The 23,535-nt window shown below is 29.7% G+C and overlaps 1 long non-coding RNA gene across 3 annotated transcripts; it reads left to right on the top strand.

Annotated features, from left to right (window-relative positions):
• Nucleotides 1-428: 428 nt before the first annotated feature.
• On the top strand, nucleotides 429-22,422 carry LOC143222697 (uncharacterized). Of its 3 annotated transcripts, none has more exons than XR_013012424.1 (5): nucleotides 429-1,146; nucleotides 6,367-6,476; nucleotides 9,246-9,313; nucleotides 11,816-11,894; nucleotides 20,701-22,422. It is a non-coding gene; the product is annotated as an uncharacterized LOC143222697 (long non-coding RNA). The 3 variants fall into 3 exon arrangements; XR_013012422.1 differs by lacking the exon at nucleotides 20,701-22,422 and adding an exon at nucleotides 13,020-20,687; XR_013012421.1 differs by lacking the exon at nucleotides 20,701-22,422 and having other exon boundaries at nucleotides 440-1,146; nucleotides 11,816-12,005.
• Nucleotides 22,423-23,535: the final 1,113 nt, after the last annotated feature.

The following is a 23,535-nucleotide window of genomic DNA, read 5'->3' on the forward strand; positions in this document are numbered from 1 at the left end:
ACCTTCAGCTACCTGCTTTTACCAGAGACTAACATAATAACAGTAATTTCAAAATATGAATAAATGTATTTAAATGTCAAGTAACTCAGTTTTTGTAGTTTTTACTTTCTTGATTCAATATATTTTGTAGCATTAAAATGTTCTGTGCTACAATAGCTAGCTAGGTTACATACATACCGATCTTTATTTGTCTATAAAATGTAGAAAAGTTTTATTATACTTATTTGTTTCATTTCTGTCGGTTACATTTTTGTGCACCGGCAATACCAAACATCTAATTTTATTTTATTACTCATCAGGATGTGTACTATCCTACCCTCAAATCTAATTATATGCCTAAGGTTTTAATATCATTCGTTTTTTATACGTATACTAGTATCCTTTTCGGCACAAGAAAGGAATCTTTGAGTTCTCATACAGAAGAGTTCTGTCAGAGAATTAAAGGATAAGGCTTGTCATTTTTTTCTGTGCGCTTTATCGGAAAAGTTACTTACGTAGAGGAAAACTCGTTGAAAGAGAATAAATGTGATTCACCTCCATAACCTCCATAAAACGTATATAGCGATTTAAGTGGCTTTATAAGTACAATAAACTTTATCTTTGCACAATCAGTACTCTGAGAAAGTTATTGTTAATATTCAGACATTTTAAAATTGGTTTTAAGCGGATGATTTTTATGGCCGCTATTTTTTTTCATGACGATCTGTACTGGTTCCGTTGCTTGGCGTTATACGAGTGCACTGGACTTGGCGATTTCTTGTGACATTTTTCAGTTGCATTAAAATTATATGATAATTCTAATAAATATGTTAAAATATTCATTTGTTTTTTGGGATGGGTGTATTTGTTGTTAATTCAAATTCAACACAAACTACAATTAGTATGCGTTTGGAACAGTTTTACTTTATTTGTTTCTATAAATAAAATTACAACTGGACAATTTAACATACGTATTAGTATTGTTATGTCTTTTTTTCTGGAGTTGAGAGATTATACAAGAACTTGGAAGCCTTATGTAGTTGTAGGCTCATATGACACTCGCGTTTAAGATTGGTATATGGCATCAGTTCTATCACAGTTACAGTAAGAGTCAAATTTTGAAGGGTTCAGTAATAGTAGTAATAGAAGTAAGAAGATATTGGAATGGTAAGTTTACCATATGAGTATAGACAAAAACCTTTTAGATTTTCTCTTGAAAAACATAGTAGATGCTGTTAAAATTTATATTTAAAGGGAGTTGGAGAAGAGCGTACTAAATATGTCAATGATATTGATCAGGACTACCTTTTAGTATTTTATACCTAGTGTGGTGGCCTAGATGGACCACAATGTTAAATTATGTATGTACGTATATATCTGTATTTGTCTTACTATAGATATATATGTGTGTATATATATATATATATACACACACACATATAGTGCTGTACAAAAGTTTTGAATTCAATAGAATACTTTGTCATTCCATTTTAAGGGACTCTTTCTTCCATGCCATTACAGAAGGTAAATTTCAACAATATGATAATGGTTCACTGATCCCTCTTAACAACTCAATGAGCCAGGGTGAGAATAATTGTCATTCTTCAGAATTTACATATACTTGTACCAATGGCATCTCATAATGGTTCTGCTTGAATGAACATATTGAACAAATTTAGGGTCTGAAATAAGTGTCATGGTACCCCATGCAAAGAGCTAGCATATGGTACCGGTATATGCTAGAAGAAATCAATTTAATAGCACACCAGAAACAAATCTGGATAAAAACAGCATTTATCATACCAAAAAACATTGAGAATTCTCAGTAGAGCAGATAGCTTGCATAAAAACTTCATATGATGCTGGTTGGACTTTCTAACAAATTGCTGCAGATTTCAAATACTTCCTAGAAGCTATTAAGTATACCATAGATTGTGAGACTGAGATGGTAAATTTGAAAATAGGAAAGGAAGGAGCAGAACACTTAAACTTGATGATATTGATATTAAGTATCTTTGTTTATGCAGCATTTGGTACAGAAGGAAGGCTGCCACTGATCTTGACATAAACAACCATGTACCAAATGACAGAAAAGTGTCCAGATCTACAGTATCGAGAAGACTCAAAGAGCATGAAATATTTGGTCATGTAGTAGTTAAAAATCTTTACTTTAATCTCCAAATATTGTCAATAACTGAAATTGCTTTAAAAAGTACCAAACTGGACTGTTGATGATTTTAAAAGGGTGTTATAAACAAACGAGTCCAAGTTGGAATTATTTGGTTCAAAGTGTAGATTGTATGTTTGGTGAAAGATACCTCAATGCATAGCACCTAACATGAAGTATGCAGCATGATAGTCTGAAGGTTGTTATTCTGCTGAAGTGACAGAAGATATTTATAAAATAGATGAAATAATGAGCCAGCACCAGTACTGTTGGATATCAATCGGTCAGTGGTTTATTTAAAGAATTCTACTACCAAGAAAATAATGACCACAAACAGTTATCCAACCTATGCAGAAATTATATAGCTAAGAAAGAAGCTTCTGAGTCATTCACATGATTCAATGGCCCCCACAGAGCTCTGATTGCAACCCAATTCAGCAGATCTTGGATTTGATAGATTAAAAACTTGATAAATTAAAAGCTACTTTCAAGGAAATTTTGTAGGGGTGTATTAGAGACATCTGGAGTAAAATCCCAAAGGACACTTTAAATATTTTGTAATAATGCATGAGAGACTGTATGCAGTTACTAAAGCAAAAGAGGAACACAAAATATTAACTGCTTGTTGAACACAAGCACATACACTCATATATCCCTGTCTCTCACCACAGTTTCAATTACAACTTCAACGTTCAAGTAACATATTCATTCACCCTTAAATGGCATCCATTATCAACTGATGCTGCTACCAACAACATTCCTGCTGTTTAAGGGTTAACAAAATTGCTTGTTTCCAAACTAGTGGATCAAGGTTTTGAAATTGTCTTTGATATATCATATGAAGGATTATCTCCACGTAGTTGAAATATTCACAACTAAACTGACAACTTGAATATGTTCCCTTGAATATTGTCACTTTTAGAGTTGGATATTTTCCTATTGTTATTACTACATACAGGTTTTGTGTTTTTATCACCAGTTTTGTGTACAAAATTTATACAGTTCTTTTTTGTTTTAATGCCTTATATAATTGTATCGAAAAGCATGTTAAAAAAAGTAAAGAACAAGAACAATATTTTAAATATTCTAAGATACAGGCCCTTAAACTACAGTTTAAACAAAAGCTATCTGGACTTTATGATTTTGGGCATTAGGATGATGGGAAATACCTGATTTATTTTTCTGAAAGCTTGATATCTTGGGCTTAAAGTTAAAAACTGATTTCATTTCTTCAAGTTTTAATCTTCCCATATTTGGAGAAAAAAATAAATAAAATCTTATTAATAAATGAGTAACTACAATGAACTTAGGTTTATTTACATTTACTAAGTTCCATATTTGCAGGAAATATAATTCAAAAGCAGTTAAGGTATTTTCTATCAGAAGGGCAAAATTACATTAAGTACTTCAGAAATTTTATTTTAATATGGTATCATGAGTTAAGATATTTTATTAGTAAAATTTGCTTCTGAGAACATTTAATTAAATGAAACTTTTAAACCTCAAGTGGATAGTTCATTTAAACTTTCAATTTAAACTTCTGGGTTTAGTTAGTAGTAAAATTAATAACATTTTAGACAGAAGAAGTAATTATACAAATCCTTTACTTGGAAAAATGTGTACAGTGTTGGTATCTCTATCAAAGAAAGGATATTGACTTACTGGAAAGGGTTCAGAGAGGGACTGTTAGGATGAATTTGGTGACAGAAGGGTTATGTTACAGATACAAGTACCTTAAGTTTATGGTAAAGTATTTTAGGATTCATAAAATGATACTGTATTGATTATGTTTTGTGCAAATCTCATCAGTTTACATTTTTTTATATATATTAAGAACATCCTGTTAGTGTTGAAACTGAAAGGAAATCATTTTATTGAAGTTTACAAGATAATATACAGACCATAAAGGTTAAATGCCTTTCATTAACTTGTGGTATTTTCAAAAAACAAGAGATTAAGAATGTGTAAAATTTGGAGATTTGAAAAGACGTCTAGGTTAGGCTTTAAGAGTTTTTTTTATCTAAAATTATTATGTTATTGGATTATAGATTGATTTGCTGTTGGTAGTAGTGGAAGTGAGCACTTTACAAGAATTTGAGAGCAAAGCTGGTGTTTCTAGGAAAGTAATGGTGGATTTAAAGTTTTAATTTCGCAAGAATAGGTATTCAAGAACAACTTTGGATAGTACTTGAGTTTCCTTTTCAGATACATTCAAAAGTGTTTTGCAGGCATCATTTGTATAAAAATGTTAATGTTTTAAAATGCTAGGTTTTTGTTTTGATTTTAATATTCACTAATTATAACACTTTCTTATTTATGTTAATTTGAACATTTTTATGAAGTCTAAGACAACAGTGTATGTAAATAAAGTTTGTTACTGTTGCTGATTAAAGGGGAAAGGTTGTTATGAATAGTGTTAAAATGTCATATATAATTTTTTATTGCAATTAGCAAGTGACCAGCTAAACTGGTAGTAATGAAATAAGATTAAACATGATTTTTATGTTTCAGTAAATTAGGGAACTACAAGATATTTAATTAAAATTTAAAATTTTCATTTTAGGTCCTGAGAGTAATTAACAGTCTCCTCTTGGCAACTGTTAAAATATGTCAAAGAACTACATGTTCAAGTGAATGGAAACAACTTTCTATTATTACTGATTTATTGTAAAAACATTAAATAGAAACCCTTATAACCCAAGTGCTTTCAAAACGTGGACCTTTCTTCTTCAGGGGCAATCTGGGAATGATTTATTATTTTATCAGTATCGTTATTGTCAGGACCATTTTTATTATGCCATTATTTCATCATCAAACTCCTTTCTTCTTACTTATGATTATTGAATGAACATGACTATTTGTTTTATTTTAATATTTTTTTGTAACTTGTTACATTATACTGTATTGCAGATACATTGCATTTTGTTTTACAACATGGGAATGATTGGTGTTATTTTATACATTTCTGAAATATTACAGTGCAGTCACAAAATACCTTCCACTGTATGTTTTATTGTAACACCAGCAATAGAAATTGTGGTCTTAGTTTAAATGTATTTAACTAACTTTTGTTAATCTGCTTATATGCAGTTTTATTTTACAGATAGGATTGCTCTTTGGTGTAATTTTCCAATGACTGTAATGAAGGCTAACATTTTTGTTCCATCTCATTAGAAAACTAACAAGATACTCAAGTTACCGTGTTTCTCCGAAAATAAGACAGGGCTTATATTAATTTTTACTCCAAAATATGACACTAGGGCTTATTTTCGGGGGATGTCTTATTTTGATATATTAAAAAAATGAAGTTACAAAGTAAAACTATTAAACTAACCATTTAAAATAAACTATTAAACTAACTGATTAATACTTAAACAAACTAATTAACTAACTATTAAACTAATTAATAAATTATTTTTTTTTATTTCTTTCCTCTTCCTGCCACTCTTAACTAGGGCTTATTTTAAGGGTAGGGCTTATATTAAAACTATCCCCAAAAATCACACTAGGTCTTATTTTATGGGTAGGTCTTATTATCGGAGAAACACGGTAGCTACAGTTTCACTTCATGAAGTAATAGTATATATCTAGGGTTATAGTACAAACAAAATGCTATTATGTATAATACAGTAAGTTGTTACAATATATTCAGGCTAATGATATGCCATGTTTTCATTTAAATATTAACAGTTATTATATTAGTCATATCAACCTCAAGCTAGTAGTTACAAGTTATTCACACATGCTTATTGAATTAGAAGAGAGAACTTCTTGCTGTCAAATAAATTCACCTAATCTATAGAACTTGTAGTAAATATATTTCCAATTTTATTGCCTATGTCTATCAAAATGACAACATTTCTTCCACTGTCTAAGCTTAAAAGATAAAGAAATAATAATAGGTAGGTGTTACATTTATTGTTAATGATATTGTGCTTGAGAAACGTGCTAGCTTTAAATGTATAGTATAGACTGTGATTACTGTGTACAGTGCCCTATTTCATACAAACCTTTTTTGATTATCTTAAAAATTTATAGCTAAATTAATTGCATCTAGGTTGGAAACTCTTAAGTTGAAATCTTACAAGTAATTTTGACAGGAAAGCAAACTTGATACTGGATAATCTGATTTATTAAGTACCTTGATAAAAAAAATAAAAGCCAATGAATTTCATCTCAAGTATCATAAAGATAATTATTTCCAAAACTATGTACCACAGCAGATTGCTAGGAGAGTTGCAAGAGTTTCACAAAATGAAGAATTATTAAGAAAAATAAAGAAAATCTAAAGAAATAAAATTGTGACAGCAGAGGTGTCATGCATATATAGGTAAGTAGGTTAGGGTGTCATTATTGAAAAATTGTTTAGAAATTACTGTATCAAAGGAATAAGGCTAATAATGAAAGTATAAAGTAACTATTATTATTTTATATTAATGGTTATTTAAAGTATTTCACAAGACTAGTTATTAAACATTTGAAACTTCATATCAGAAGTATCCAAACATGTATACTAAGTGTAATGCTTATAACTTGTGAACTCTCCAATGATCAAATAATCATTATTAAACTATTTATAAACAAATTCTGCATTCAGACTATGAACTAAGCATTCTGTTGAAAATTACATTTTGCTCCCATAAATCATATTAATGATCTATTAAAATATATTTTTCTGTATTAACATTTTGGTAATAACATGTTACTCTTTTAATTCTAGTTTTAATCTGAACTGTAACCCATTCATCAGGAGACAGTGACACATTTTGTTAAATGCTTCAACACATACAAAACCTAAGAATTATTTGACATGTAACCAGAATTGGGGAAATAGATTTAGAACTTTGACATTACCTTCATAATCAACTTTGCTAATCAACTTTACATGGCTGATGGACATGTATGTAACCAAAACAAAGAGCAGATCTTTCTTGCATACATTTTTATGAGTCCATGTTTAATTTGTCTGCCTCAGAAATTTAGGCAGTGGAATTACTTGGTATTTGGTGATTATGTTTTGGTGCTCTAAATATTAAAAGAATTTTGTAAGTCATTCATAGCCTACTTAGAAAGCTGTATAAATTAAAGTACTTTTGCAACATTCTGTTCCAGTGGCCTATATTTTTGTGGTCTATAATGTATGTCTTAAAACTACATGAATTTGTTTTTTTCACACTCAAATTTCTGATATGGGACTTATGGAAAAACTTGAGTGGAAAGAGCTGAAGTGGGCAGTAAGTAGTACAGATCCTTATTTTTCTAATTTTTTTAAATTTTTAGTCTTGTGTATACTGGTTTGGATCAAAATGTGCATGTCACAACCTTTCAAAGAGTGCTAATCAACATGGTATAATGTTTTTAATGGCAGTTGTCAACTATTCGTTGTGCTTGACATTGCAGCTTTAGCAACACTTCATAGCAGAGGACAGTAAATACCAGATACAGTTTACAGGGATCCTAAATAAACAACATAGATATACTTTGTGAAGGTCCTAATTGTTAATCAAATGCAGTACAATGCACAAAAGTATTTTTATTCTTTACACAAACAGCACCTTCCACTTTGGGTGTTAAAGTGTTTTTTTATCACTTTTAATTGTTTTTTCCATTGATATGAGTTTATTAAGAGTTTACAGTTGTCAGGCAATGAGTGTTTCATTTTATGTGGTGACTGGTAAAATAATAGTAATTGTAATTGGCAATGTTTTTCCTAATGGAAAGATTTTTTCTGTTGCAGTTGTGTATCTTTATCAGAACAAAATTGGTCAATTTGGCCAGTTTTTGAACTGTACATACTATAACTCTGAATGTAGTTGTGCATATTTTCACAAAATTTGTCAATATTTTAGTGACTTCTAAGAGTCTGTTGTACACAAAATAACACATTTTTTGTTAAAGAATTTTTACTAAAGATTTGTCAGTGAATTTCCTAAGCCTTTACTGAGTCAGTATGATTGAAAGGTTTTCTTGCTAATAATAATAATAAAATTTTTATTTTCATCATGCAATTTTCATATTTTATGTACATAACCCTAGAACCTTTTAAAATGAATATCAGAAGTGTTTTTGGTAAAATTATATTTATTTTTTATTTTTTGATTGCTTTGACAAACTTATTGATATCTCTGCAATTGAAAATTATAAGAGGCTTAAATTTCAGAGTATGTGGGTGCATTATAATGCATTGGTCAATCCCACTATTCCTTGGTAAAAGAGTAGTTCAAGAATTAGTGGTGGGAGGTGATCATTACCTGTCTTCCCTCTAGTCTTTCACTACTAAATTAGGGATAGCTGGTACAGATGGCTCTCATGCTTTGCACAAAATTCAAACCAACCCACTCATATTTTAAATTCTTACTTGTAGTAATGTGTAGTTTGTGTTCCTTATTGGTTGAAAATTGCACTAGTTACAAGTTAATAAATTAGGAAGTGAAGAAACTTGGAGCTTTGATACAGTCAAGATGCAAAAGAATGATGATTGAGGTTTTTAGATTTATTTATTTTTTAACTAAGAAGTTAAACCTAGTATAAAAGTATGTATTTTGAAGTTTATTTTCATGCCAGGTTTATTGACATACATTTAAAAAGTTGTTTAATTAAATTTTAAGTGCATGATGTACAGTTTCACCTGATTCTACAGAATGAGTTAAGGCACAGATGAAAATTGATTCTTTTAATCACTTGAAATAAAATGTGATAATATTAACATGTAATTAGCATTTTAATGTTATTACTATTATCTATAAGAATTGATATCAAAAAAGGTTTTCAGTTTTTAAACTTGAAAAATAATTATTAATTTGATAGGTGGGTGATTATTCAGTTATCTATAAGCACCAATTAATGTGACATAAGATAATTAATTAATCAAAATTACAATTACTGTTATGAAAATAATCAGGTAATCAAAACTGATATTTTGATTATCGAAGCATCATGAAAAGAATGTGTTCATTAAAAGTAGTCAAATAATGGGCCTGATGACTTAATTATATTTCTCAAGTCACTAAGAGCTATAATTGAAATTTTTCAAAACTATGTGGTTATAATTGTTTTAATAAGAAAAAAATGTTTTATTTTTCTTTCATATATTACCCAGAAAGAATATAAGATTCCAGCCTATATTGAGGTTGTTGCAACTTAACAGTCAGGGAATAGAGATGGGTGGTAAGAGAGAAAATTTACATTTTCAAAACATAGGAGATAAAATAATAATCATATTGTGTATGAATTTTGAAGAGAAAGTGCACTGTTTGTATATTGTCTTGAGAAGTGTGAACGTTTATGTATTCTGTAACAAAACTAGATGATCCAACCATTATACTCTGTTTCTATATGCTCTTGAGAAGTATGGACATCATAGTATTCTATAATGAAATTAAACTTTTGTCTTGTTATACAATCTTGAAATCATTCCTATACCAAAATTCCATTGATGAAATTGTTATTTTAACAATTCTAAGAGTAATGTGTTGATATGTTTTGTGAAAATTGTGAAAAAGGTTATTTTACCATAAGATGTTTCTCTTTTTTTATCTTCAGAATTGAAAAGTGCATAAAAGACATAACTCTATAAATAATTGTTACTATTTATTTGTGAAATTTTGTATCAAGATATACATAGTTATATTTCTGTATTGCATCATTGTTAATAAAAAAAGATCAAAATGGACAGCTGTCATCATCTTATGTATTTCATAAGAATAATCTTTCTTCATATTTAAGTAGGTTATTCAAAACATGTAGGCTTATCTCTTAAATACTGAAAGCATTTTCTCTTTGAATTAACCCTTATGCTGTTAACAACCACATGATCCTTTACACAATACATAGAATTCATAACTTACTGATAATTTTCCACTCTCTAACCTCACATGATTTATTGCACATGCATTGAGAGATCTTGCATCAGTTGTACTTTCCCACCATAATTCAGTCTGTTTTTTTGGCAGTCATGTGCTATTTTAATCTTTGTAAATTCTGAAGTTCATGTCAATTCTGAGTTTAATACTGCAATTAATACTTTACTTAATGCTTCTATCACGGATGAAAATCCATTTGCTGCTTTTTAAAGCTTTGTTCCTACCATTTTCCCCTAATGTGCAGGGAAACAGTGTGCTGTTTTTATCATCTGTGTAAAGAGAGGAGTAATGTTAGCCATCTTCCAATCTTCTGTCACCTACCTCCTATGTTCTATTATTATGCTGATTTTAAGAATCAACAAAGTAATGTAGCTGTGAGCTATTGTCAATCTCCTGATTCCTTTTGATTTCATCTTTCTCCTTCTACAGCTGTTACTGACTTGGTCTTAGTTACCACATGGCTTGATTGATTTTTTTTGTTTATCTTTTAACTTGTTGAACTACTGTTGGAGGATTTGCTTCCTTCCTACCTTTTTGCTGACATTCAAAGGGCCCCCTTCTTGCACCTTTTTATTTTTGCTAGTTTTTTTTGTGAAAGTTTTTCTGGATCACTAGAAACTCATCAAGATCTAATTAGGGTTTTGGCTTCATGCATCACTTCTTGCCGTTGTGCTACTTTTAGATGACCATTTAGTAATAATTGCCTTCCTGCATTACCAACTTATTTTTGTACTAGTTCTCAGCCATCTACTTCTGCTGCTTATTGTTATTACTTTTGTACCTTTAAGTTTGTGAAACATAGAAGCAAGTGAAATTGATCTTCTTTTAGATGACCTTCCTTTCAGTTCTTTATAAGTGTTTAGAATATTTTGTTTCCCATGGAACCCTTGAGTTTATCAAATTGTTCAGTTTGGTTGTTTATCCAGTTTCATCCTCCTCCACTTTAGGTTGTTCAGGTTTCTTTTTCTATGTATTGTAATAAGGACATTTGGAACTTTGAGTCATGTGGTTGTTGACAGCATGAGTTCAAACTCAACAAGGAAAGATCAGTATCTTCGAGGTAAGTACCTGTTTGAAATTAATTTTAGTTTTAAAAAAAAGTGAATGTTTTTCTATTATTGTGGGTGTAGGAAGAATCGTATGAATTTGCAACATACTTTATTTTCCCAGTTTTATTTAGTTGTACATCAGAATTTATCATTTTATATATTTTTGGTTATATTATATGAAAGTTTGTTTATAAATGGGTGCTCACTAATATAAACATGTATTTTTTACTTTACTTTTTTATTCATACTTCGTGGTTTCTTTGACTGATGTTCCATCTTTTATAAATTTCAATTTTTCCTGTAAACTGCAGCATTTCAAGGAAGCTATCATTCCAAATGTTTAAGGTTGGAATATATGTTTTAGAGAAAAACTTTATGAATGTGTGGATATGTGTGTGTGTGTGTATGTATGTCTGAATCAAGTGACTTTATCTACACACACAGGTATACATTATCTGAATTTGAGGACACTAAGTATAAATCAATGCAATAAATTTATAGTCTACAGTATTTAAATAGTAATTGCAACAAGAGTAAGTGAAAGTTATACATTCCATTTAGAAATAAGGTTGTTTTTTTTTTATACTGTGGTTATTTGTAGTGTTGGCTGACAGAATATAAACCTATTCTCTCTGTCTTTCTTCTTCTTCTTTTTGAATATGATTTTGGATGAGTTTATTGTGATGTGATATTCATCAGTATTTTAACACATTCTGTTCCTTATAATTGTTAAATCTTGAGTTTTTTTATTCATTTAGGTTAGGACCCAGAAAATAATTGAAACAAAATTCAGCTAAAAACTTATGTGAAATCCCAGATAGCAGTGGAACAGAAAAGGTACTTTTTGGACAAATAAATCTTCAGTGTGAATGTTACCTTTTGAAAATGTAACTCACAAGAACTTTTTTATGATTATTTACTGGTTCATTAAAAGTTTGTTTTTTTAAATTTTGTCTGTAGTGAGGTTTCTGTTCATTGGGTCACCTTCTAAGTTTGTTTGTATGCTGTTGTTATTTTTAAGTTGTCATATAATTATTACATTTCAATAATGAAAGACTTGCTCTCTTTGAATTGCTGTCAGTTACTTTATTCAAGTAATTCTCTGAAGAAAATAATTTTTTTTGGTGATTGTTTTTTGTGACTTATTTGGCGTGTTTGCTGGATGTGTCGCTCTTGTTTCTTGTAAATGATTATTAGCTTCTTGAACTTAAGATTACATGTTGTTTTTAACATTTGTGTGATTTTGTTCAAAACTTTGATTGCCTTTAGGAATCAGTTTTTTTTTCTTTATAAAAAGAATTACATCTTTCACATGTTTTAATAGTTTAAAAAGTTCCAAAAATTAAAAACAAAATATGGAAATAATTACTCCAACTTTCACATAGATAATGATTTTCATGGTATCATGGACATTCAAAAAACAAAATTGAGAATCCTGTAAGCTTTCATAAAATCTGTATGTTAACTTGATGTAGTAATTTTATTTTTGTGTACCTGAGTCACAGTTAATTGCAAGATATTAAAGATACAAACAAATTTCAGCTTCACAATAGATGACATTTATTAAAAACAATACACAGCTATGACACCATCATTGTAAGTAATAAATAGTTATTTAAAGTTAGATACTGACTTTTATAGCTACATCATGTTTAATTTACATAATTTTCTATTACACCTTCAACACCATTTCAATTTTGAACACAACTCTCCCCAAAGAACTTCTGAAACAGATTTTTCATTAATTTGTTTCTCTACAATTTGACTACCATCTTTATCACAAATAGCATTTTTGTTTATCTCAGTTTCTGTTGGTTCTCTAATATTTAGTTCCCATTTAAACTCAACCTGGTTCATTAGTTTAATATTTTTCTAATCTGTGGCATGAGATGATTACATTTGACTCCTGACAAGTGTAAGTTTAAAATATATGTTGAGTGCACTCAGGCTCTTTCTTGACAGTTGATGTGCAAATCTTCAGTGTGGCTGAAATAATGTAAGCTTAATGAGATCACGTGCTGACTCAACTTTACTGGAAAATTAACACCGTCATACAATTGATGTTCTCACAGGTAAACTGTTGTATCTGAAAACTTGGATATTTAGCTAAAATTCGTTCTGCTGTCTTAAAGTATTTCAAGAATTCTGTTCATAACATAAACGTACCTTTGCACAAAATTACTATTTTCTATATAAAATATACCTATCAATTATAATACAAGTAACTAAAGCTTTAGTTGTTTAGACAATAAAGAACAAAATGTTGAAATCAGTATAAATATATAGAAAATTCAGTTTTCTCTGTGGTCCCATTTGCTTAATATTTTTATAATTAGTTTTATGTGAAGACAATGATGAAGTGATTGTGTATTAAGCAGGGTTTCTTGAAATGATATATCATCAAATTTTAGTCTCTAATTATTATTACAATTGAAATGAAATGAAAAATAAAAGTATTAAAACTTCTGGAATATTTTGAAATCCTCATGTTATGTGTAGCATTGGTGTTTAAAATAACTGTTGTTTTTTTCTTAGTCTTCAACAAGTAATATGTGAACAATTATATTTTGTTGAATGTGCCAGTGAAATTCAGTACTGATATTTGTAAATCACATTCAGAAATGAAGTGGTCCAATTTGGCCCTGCAGAAGAAAAGTCCACTTTTCAAAAGTGCTTGGGTTATAGGGTTTTTATTAATTTCTATCAAGACTTCTTGAAACTACATGTTTTATTAACATCATAAATGTAGTCTAATAATATATATATATTACCAAACCTTAAATTTTGCATGGTGTTTATTTTTGTCTGCCTCTTCCTACTACTTTTGTAAAAGGCTTTCTTTGCTCATTAATTTTGATCTTTTTTTAAGTTAAAGGAGCTTGACCTCATTTGATAATTATCAGACATAAATGACTAAATTTTGCTTTGTATGTGAATTGATTTATATATGCAGTTTAACAAGTGGCATGTTTAAAGTTGTGTAGGCCCAGGAGCTAATAATTCTTGTGGACCCTAAATCCCTGTAATTTTAAATAGAATAAAATTAGGAGTGGGTTTCATTAAGACCCTGGTTTCTGGGGCTGAGGCCCCTCTATTTCCTACCTAAATATGGCACTGAGTTTAACTTAAAACACATTTATTGTCAAATATATGGGGTAAAATATTTATTGTTATGATGCTTCACCAGGCTAACTTGTTGAAATGTTGAAACAATAAATATTTTATCCTGTATATCCAACAGTAAACAAGTTTGAGGTTTTAAATAACAAGGTACTTCCTTTAATTTTTATTTATTTATACATGCTGTCAAATCTTTTTGACTAATGTTAAATATCAAAACCCTTTTACCTTGTCATTCATTTAATTTTGAAATCTGATCACTATATATTTTAAGGTTTACTTACAGCATGAGGGATGAAGTCATCATTTTCAATTTATAATAAATATGGCAAAACAGCTACACTTGCTCTTCATGAATTTGAGCAGAGACATAGACTCTTATCAAAGAAAACACTCATTTAAGTTGTCTGATGTTGACAGAAAAATATTATGTATTTTCTTTTACATTGCATAGAATGTTTGTTTTAGTGTCAATGATGACAGTTTTTTGTGTAGAGAAATAGTATTCTATGTATAGAGTACTGTTTTTTCTTTTTCTTTGAGGGACCATTATATATTTCTAGTGAGTTACAAGTATACACAAAGTAATATTTCTTATACTTTACATGGGCCTGGTATGGCCACGTAGTTAGGGTGCTTGACTCGTAATCTGAGGGTTGTGGGTTTGAATCCCCATCATCACACCAAACATGCTTGCCCTTTCAGCCTTGAGGATGTTACAATGTGATTATCAATCTAACTATTCATTAGTAACGGGGTAGCCCAAGCATTGGTGGTAGGTGGTAATAACTAGCTGCCTTCCCTCTAGTCTTCCACTGCTAAATTAGGAATGGCTAGTGCAGAAATCCCTTGTGTAGCTTTGCACGAAATTCAAATAACAAACATATATATATTAGTTTTTATGTCCATTTATGAGAATAAATTTTAAGTTACATATGTGTGTATGCATTCAATTAATGTTACATACTTTTCAACAGTTTACTTCTGCTTTGCCTTTTTACTCACCCAACAACCACCATGCCAAATTTATTCAAAATAAGTAAATGTACAACAAAGAATAAACAGTTACTGATATGAAACTACAACATAAAATATTCTTATAGTACCATTTTCAAGGCAAACATTGTATTTATCACAGATTTAATGACCATCTTCCATCAGAGTTTCAGTGTGATGTCACAAAAGATGAGCACCAACAAAGCAGTCTCATCAGAATTGAATAATGTGTCTTCTAAAGTAATACAACATACATTAATGCAATTTAAAGAAATGCAGTAACATACTTACCTTGGTCTACATGGCATATATATATGTTCTTCAGCAACATGCTTTGCACAAGTGCTTGCTGGAATAAGGTCTCACAAATAATGCATGTAAAACAGACAACAGTGACACAGTGCAAGTTGTCGATCATCGACAACATTTACAACTGTTATCTTAACACCAGATATTTGAAACTAACAATAGCTATATGAAATAATGTTATATGGAATGGTAATAAATAATGAATAGGCACTTACAATTTCGTCTAACTACAAGAAACAGTATAAAGAATCACCACCATCATCTGAGTAGGAAGATCTGCTATGATAATTGGCCACTGTTGAAAACTTGTTGAAATAGTCATATAAATCCACATAAAAACCCAAATTTGAGTAGAGATGAACAATAACAATATGCAATAGCAAAATTAGAAACCTTTCATGTGGTAGTTTCCAGTTAATGCGCAATTTTGGATTATAACTAATGAGCACACTAGAAAAAAACAGATTTTTTGTGCTATAAAGTGAAGAACTTAGAAAATTTTACAGTATAATGAAATTAAGGATGTTGAATTGAGTTTTAAAATACTCTTAGTGTTTTTTGCAAAATGTCTGTGTGATACTACAGAAGATATCACTTGCAATAATTTTATAGTGGTCATTAGTAAGGTTTTGTAGCTTGAGCAAATTGTTGGCAGTAGATTTCTATGTTAACTACTTTTGCAATCTGTGTTTATAGATTATGTTTAACCATCTTGTTTGTTGGCTTGTTACTGCCCAACAATGGGCAAATATAAGCCTATAGTAAGACATGCAATCCCCAGTAAGCACACATAAAATCTAGTCTGTATCAAAGCAGCCACTTAAAATAACATCACATCTGTTATGTATTTACAAACACATAAATCAGCTTTCAATGAAAAAAAGTCAACTTTTAAATAAGTCACGAACATTTGCAGCATTCCATATAGTATATCTGTCTAGGTTTTGGTGCAAAAATACACAGCTGTAAGCTTATGAAACAATAATATTAATAATAATATGAACAAATGGGAACATTTTGATTTTGTCTAGAATCATAAAATCACTTATTTTGCTTATTGTCAATGTTTAGGTGAAGAGGAAGGTTTTGAGTTTTGTGTCAAGAGTAAGTTTATTTTTTAAGGTGGTTTTACCCTAAAGGTCTGTCAGAGTTTTGAGCAAGTTTCTGTGCAGTTCCATCATGAACCACAGTAGTAGTTCATGATATAAATAATTGCACCACAGTGCTGTATTTCACTCTGAAGTGTGGAACATTCCTTTCCTTCAGTATTAATGTTTTGAATGTATACTTATCTGCTGGTACTGACATTAGTCGAAATGACTTTTAGAGTAATACTGTGTTAATTTCATTGTGATGTATATTGCATTTCCTTACTTACTGCAGTATTTCTTGATGAACACCTATCAGATATTACAAACATAGCCTAAATGAGCTTCAAAGTAATATAAATACTTGCACCATAGCATTGTATTTCAGTGTGATGTATAGGACAATCCCTGTGTTTGTATGTGTTATGATTAGCAAGGTTACATATTAGCAACATTATGGAAGATTAGTTAAATGACATCTGAGGTTAAAGCAGCCACTGTAAAGTCTTAAGGCCAAAGTAAAGGGGTGCAATCACTGTTTCTGGTGTATTTATACAGCAAAATGTTTTCACTTGCTTTTGATACATGTGAGTGTAGACTTATAGAATCCTGATTTCCTCTTTTAATTTCCTGATTGTTACAGCTTTTATTTATCTGTTTGAATGTTTTATACAAGCACAGCCTATTAATTTTTTAATGTAAGTTCTCAGAACTTTATGATGGAGACCTTTGTCTATTTATTAGTTCTAGAATTTCTAATTTAAAGGTACTTTATCTTATTGGTTCCTCATTTTTTTTCCAGTTTAGGACTAATTATCTCTGAAGCAAAAACTTTCTTGATTGCATGATACTATATTAACTTTTTAAACTACTTTTACATTACATTGTAAAATAGTACACTTATTAGATATGTTTTGAAACAATTTTTTTGTTTTATTTGTGTTGGGGACCATCTAAAGTCTCCTCATAGACCAGCAGCAGTCTACAGATTAACAGTTGGGAATCTATGCTTTAGCTTGCCATTTTGCTTGCATTTAGTAATTATGAAACAAATTTTTTAAGTTTGGGTGATTACTTGCACTTCTTGTAAATCAGACAGTAAGGTTGAAGTAATTTTGGGTCTTACCACAGAGATAATTTTGTTTTTAAAGTCTTGGAACTTATTTACCTTAGAAATCCCGTATTTGAAACTTTGCAATCTCGAGTATGTTTTTAAGAACTGGATTAAACCATCAAATCACTGGCTTTTTTTTTAATTAAAATTTAAAAAATTATCCATAATAAGTCAAGAAAATAGATTATAATAATTAGTTTCTAAAGATTGTTTACGATATTCAAAATTTGGTAACCTCTAATACTTATATAACATGTTCAACTGAAGTAGGTAATCATTAACCTGTATCAAGTAATAAATATATAATAAATTTTGAATATGTATAACAGCAGTTTGGTTTTAAAGGTTGTTTTGCTGCTTTGTTCCAAACTTGTAATTGCCATAACTTGTATTTGTTGTTTAGGCCCGTGATTTAGTTCATCTTTTTATTGTATGTAGTGTGTTTGTGAAAAAGAGTAAATGTATTTTGAGAAACTTTTAAGGTGAATGACATCTTAATTTCAAATTGATTGTTCTGTTAACATTACAGTTGTGTACTGTATAGTTTAGTTAGAACCAGTTCAGTTTATTGCACAGTTTGTTCTGGCCACTTGTCACTGGGGTAGTGGATGATCAAAAGATTGTATTGGCTTCTAGAAAATGTAAGCTATGTAATCATAGATTTTAACATTGATATTCACTAAACTTCCAAATAAATATTCCAGTCATTGGTTAATGTGAAATACACTTTCCACTAAGTTTATAAATTAATTGAATATATTGCAAATCACACCATGTTTTTTTTTAATGGATTGTTATAGGTACTTTATTACACTACTATTTTTGTTACTTTGGTTAATGTTTTTACTTGTGAAAAAAAATTATAATCATTTGTGTTCAGTTATATTCCCAGAATCCTGAGAAAATTTGCTAAAATCTAAGAAGTTTTATTAGTGTATATTTTATTGAATAAAGTACAGATATATATAAAGGGAGTTTAGTATGAAAAATCCTTATCAAAGTATATTCATATCACCCCTCAAAATAGAAATGGCAGGCATGCCAAATATATCATACATTAAGCAAGGAATTAAAGAATAGAAGTTGAAAATTCTTCTAATTTAGTGTGTTATGTATTATGATTTATCTCAAAAGAGCCTCCAATTTACTATACTATGTATTACAATTTGAAGTAGCGTGAAACTGAGCTAATTTTAATTTAGATTTAAAAATTAATTAAATGTCAATATGTATCAAATTTGCAATATTTGCCAACAAGATTAATACACACTGTTTTCTTTCTTAACAGAAATATATTTTAATATACAACCAATAATACAATTTATTATAATGGTTATTACAAATTATGATTTATATACAAAAGTTATAAAAACTTACAAACAATGCTGAGTCTTCTATCAAGTCTGGAACTGAATATTTTATCAAAGGTTCAGAATGAGATAATTAATTTAGAGTTGATATCAGTATAGCTCTCTTGATGGCTAGCTAGCTGTCTCTCCCTGATCACAGGTGAGTTTTTCACAGCCAAAGTTATTTGTTGTCTTTGTATAAATACCAATGTCTGGTAGTAATCTGCTGAAACTAAACAGTTTGTAGTGTTTGAAATCTACAAATGTTCCTGGTCAAATATCTGTGGCTACCCGATTAATAAGCATTAATCACAGTTATAGCTTTTGAGGTTTAAAGTATACCAACTATAGCAAATGAACAATATAAACTGTCTCTTGCCCCATCATGTTGATTTACAAGTTTGAGAGGAGAGTTCCCAGAAATTTCAGCTAAGGTAGCAATGGGGGTATTTGCATACATGTATAATACGATGTTGATTTTTACGCTCAAAAATCTTATACAAATTTAATGAATAGGTGGGAATTTCACAATTCACTTTTAACAGTATAAGTTACATGTGTTTCTAAATATATATTTAACTAAAAGAAAGATCGATATTAAAATGTGTAAATACGTTACAAGTCACTGGATAGTTTTACTGCATAACAAAAATATTTTCGTAAAATTATAAGCCTGTTGGCTAGGATACTTGATTTATAATTTGTAGATCATGAGATTAAAACCTCATGCTCCTTAATTTATATGAAATCAAGTAAATCTTTTTCTAGCTTCACTGTTAGAAGAGTAGAGATTTCTTAAAATTATCAAGTCTTTACCATCAGTTCTTCCATTATTTTCATTAACTCTACCAGCTTGACTCTATCATAAGTTTTAGTACAATCAGTAAGACACAAAAAAGTCCTTCATTTCTGTTACCATCACCAATAGCAAAATTCTTATAATGTGGTAGTCAGTCCCAATATTTTCAATAAAAGGTAGCCCAAGAGTTGGTAGAGGGTTGTGTTGACGTGACTAGCTGCCTTCCATCATTTTAAAATTAGAGATAGTTAGTGAAGATAGCTCTTGAGTAGCTTTATTTGATCAGTAAAATCAAACCTAATATGGGGATACTTTGATCTTTCCAGTTAAAAAAATATTTTAATTCTTTCTCTGTTAGTGTTTTCTCTCACATGTATATTTATTCTTAACCTTTTGTTTTTCACAAGTAATTGATATTTATGACTATCTTTTCATCTTGCCATATTTCCAAACAAAATAGCTTATAATCATAGTTGTCATTTTTGTATTAAATAATTCTTTTATATCCATTTTTCTTAGTACTCTTACCCATATAAGATAGTTTGAAAGTGACTAAGCTTTATGTTATTCAGGTGATAACATGTAGTTTAACAGTTTCATTACCTAAAATCATCTTTAAAAAATCAGTAAATGTATCGTTTTACTGATTATGAAATAAATGTTATTTTACTAATGGCTGAAAAATATCCAAAATGTAAATTCAACTTAACAACTCTTAATTGGAAAACAAAATAGTGAACCAAACACAATTTGTATGCTTTTATTTCAGATTATTTTGTGGTGGATATATTTCAACCATCAAAGAAAGTTCTGTTTAGCCTAATAATCATATAACTGTTGGATAATTTGTTTAATTTTGTTTTTACAGATACTCATTTCAAAAATGCTCTCTGTAAACATCTTACTGATGGATGTAGATAGTCTCTCAATTTCTTTCAGCTGATCTGGGGTAAGAAGTTATTATCAATGGAACTGGTGGGTTTTTAACTCAGGCAAACTGGATAATGGGGGAACCTTCAAAGTATTAACTGCATTATACATCACTGGGTTGTAATGAACTTTGTTTTCTGTGAACACTGGATAAAGGAGAGAAAAGCTAAGATAGAGTAGAAGAAAGAAATGTATCTAAATTAAGGCTTGAACTTTCCTAACATTAGGAATTAAGAATTTTATTAAAGTGAAAATTGATGCAACATAGAATTCTAGTATTACTCTCTCTCCCTCTAGGTATCATATTCAAGCAATACTTTGATACCACAGTATCATCTTCCACAGATATCATTTTCTTGAGGCACAAAGAATTTCCACTGTTTATACATTCATCATGTAAATATCTCTCTTCCTTCAGTCTTTCCAGTTACACTAGGCTTTCAATTTCTTCTTTCCATAATAACATGTTCCAGAAACTTCAACTGTCCTTTTTTTTATGTTAGTCAGTAACTGCTTCATGCAACCTTCTCTCAGGAAAATATCTTCATTTGAGGTATGACTTGTCCAACTTACCTTCACGATGTACCATAAGATTACAACTCAGTTGTTTCATTCCTCTCTTTTCATATTTGGGGTTATTGTCCAATATTCTGCTGCATACATGAGAAGAGAACTGGTATAACATAACAATCCAAAACTCTTAACATTGTCTCCATAGAAATGTTACTGTTTGTCATCATATTTTGCATTTTAAGAAATGTATCTTTTGCCGTCCATGTTTTCCATTTTATTTCATGATCACATTTATCATCTTATGTTATCCAGCTTCCCAGGTAGTTGAATTTATTACCCAACTTATATGTTCCTTATCTACTTTGATATTACATACAAAAATAATCTTTATAAATACAATACATTCTGTTTTTCTACAGTTGATCCTTAAACCCTTCTTCTAACTTTCATTAACAACTTCATTTAAAATTGTTTGCATATTCTCTTCTGGATTAGCCATTGAAATTATGTCATCAACACAATGCTTGTTGTTCAAATTCTGTTCACCGGTGATCAGCTCTGTTAAATCCTTAATGTCCCTCATGATTTCCTCACTTTAAAAATTAGACGAGTCAAATAAAAAGACATAGCCTTTGTCTTATGCCTTTCTTAATTTGTATGAAATCACTTAATTCTTTTTCTATTGTCACTGCTGAAGTTTGGTCCTGGTAGAGGTTTCTTAAAATTTTCCAGTTTTTACCATCAGTGTCCATTCTATCAGAATTTTCATCAACTCTATCTGCTTGAGTCTATCAAAAGCCTCAATATTATCAATAAAACACTGGAAAAGGTCTATCATTTTTGTTGCCCTATCCAAAGCAATTTTAACCATGAGGATAGCATTTTTTTTACCACAGTCTTCAATAAAACCACATTAAACTTTTTGAAATCTTCAGTCATACTCTACTTTTAGCTGTCATCATCAACACTTTTAATAGGATCTTTGTCACTTGTCTTATTAAACTGATGGTTCAGTGAGGTTCACATTTGTGTACTCAGGTCTTTTGGAGACCACAATAAAAAACTGATTTATTGAAATCTCCAGCTATTTCATAAGCTTCATAATTTTCATTGATAACAGTTGTTAATTTTTCTATACCAAATTCTTCCAAACATTTTATACATTATACTGTAATTTCATTTGGTTCTGTAACTTTAATTGGTTTCATTTTGTTGATAACTGTTGGTACTCCTGAATTAAGAGTTTTTGATTTGTCCATGTTCTTCTTAATAGATGTATTTTCTTCATGACTGTTGTGAATAAATTGTCAATGTACTCTTGTCCATTTTTTACAATACTTATTTCTTGTTCCATAATTATATCAATATTCTTAGCTCTCATACATCCACTAGCACTGCATCTTCTCTTACCTGTGATGTCTTTGATATTCCTGTACATTGATGTAACATCTGTATCCTTTAATTTCACTATTTCTTTTCATCTTTCATTAAGCCATTTTTCCCTTTTTTTTCATTGAACATTGATTAAATTCTTTTAAAGAGTTTCTTGTACTATTCTGTGCTACACATTTTTATTGTCCTTCTTTCTTCCATGAGTTCAAGTATTTCCTGCACCATTTATTTCTGTTTCTTTTGCCTTAACTTTAATTCAATAATGTTCTTGGCTGCTTCAACTGGATCTTCTTTAACATTTTATATTTTAACACATATTGTTCATCTTTAAGAATGTTATCTTAAGTAAACATTGCTGTAATGCACAATTCTAGCATCACACTGATTGACTACAACAACATTTTGTGCTTATGTGATTTAAATAAATAATCTATATTTCATATTACCAATAATTTATTTTTTTAAATTCTTTAATTGCTTTTAAAACATTTTAGGTAAAGCCTTTAAAGTTTCAGTAACCATAATTTTATGATTAGTGCTGTTGCAATAAATACAAATAAATAAAGTGCTTATGATATAAAGTTTAGTTATATAGCAAAATTTATAGAACAAAAAGATGAGCTGATAGTGGAAATGTTGAAACGATAAAGCATTTGAAGAAATGAAAATGATGAACAAAGAATGTCATCTAGCAGTAGAAAATATGAGGCAGTTAAAAAACGCAGCCCAGAAATATAAGTGATGAAACTTAAGTTTGTAGTTTGTGGAAACGACTGTAATTGGACTAATTTATCTGAAAGTGAAAATTATGAAGGAAAGAAGAAAATTGTTTTGTCGATGAAAAATAATTCATTATTAAAATATTAGG

Source organism: Tachypleus tridentatus, chromosome 1, assembly GCF_004210375.1.
Source record: "Tachypleus tridentatus isolate NWPU-2018 chromosome 1, ASM421037v1, whole genome shotgun sequence".
Lineage (NCBI taxonomy): Eukaryota > Metazoa > Arthropoda > Merostomata > Xiphosura > Limulidae > Tachypleus > Tachypleus tridentatus.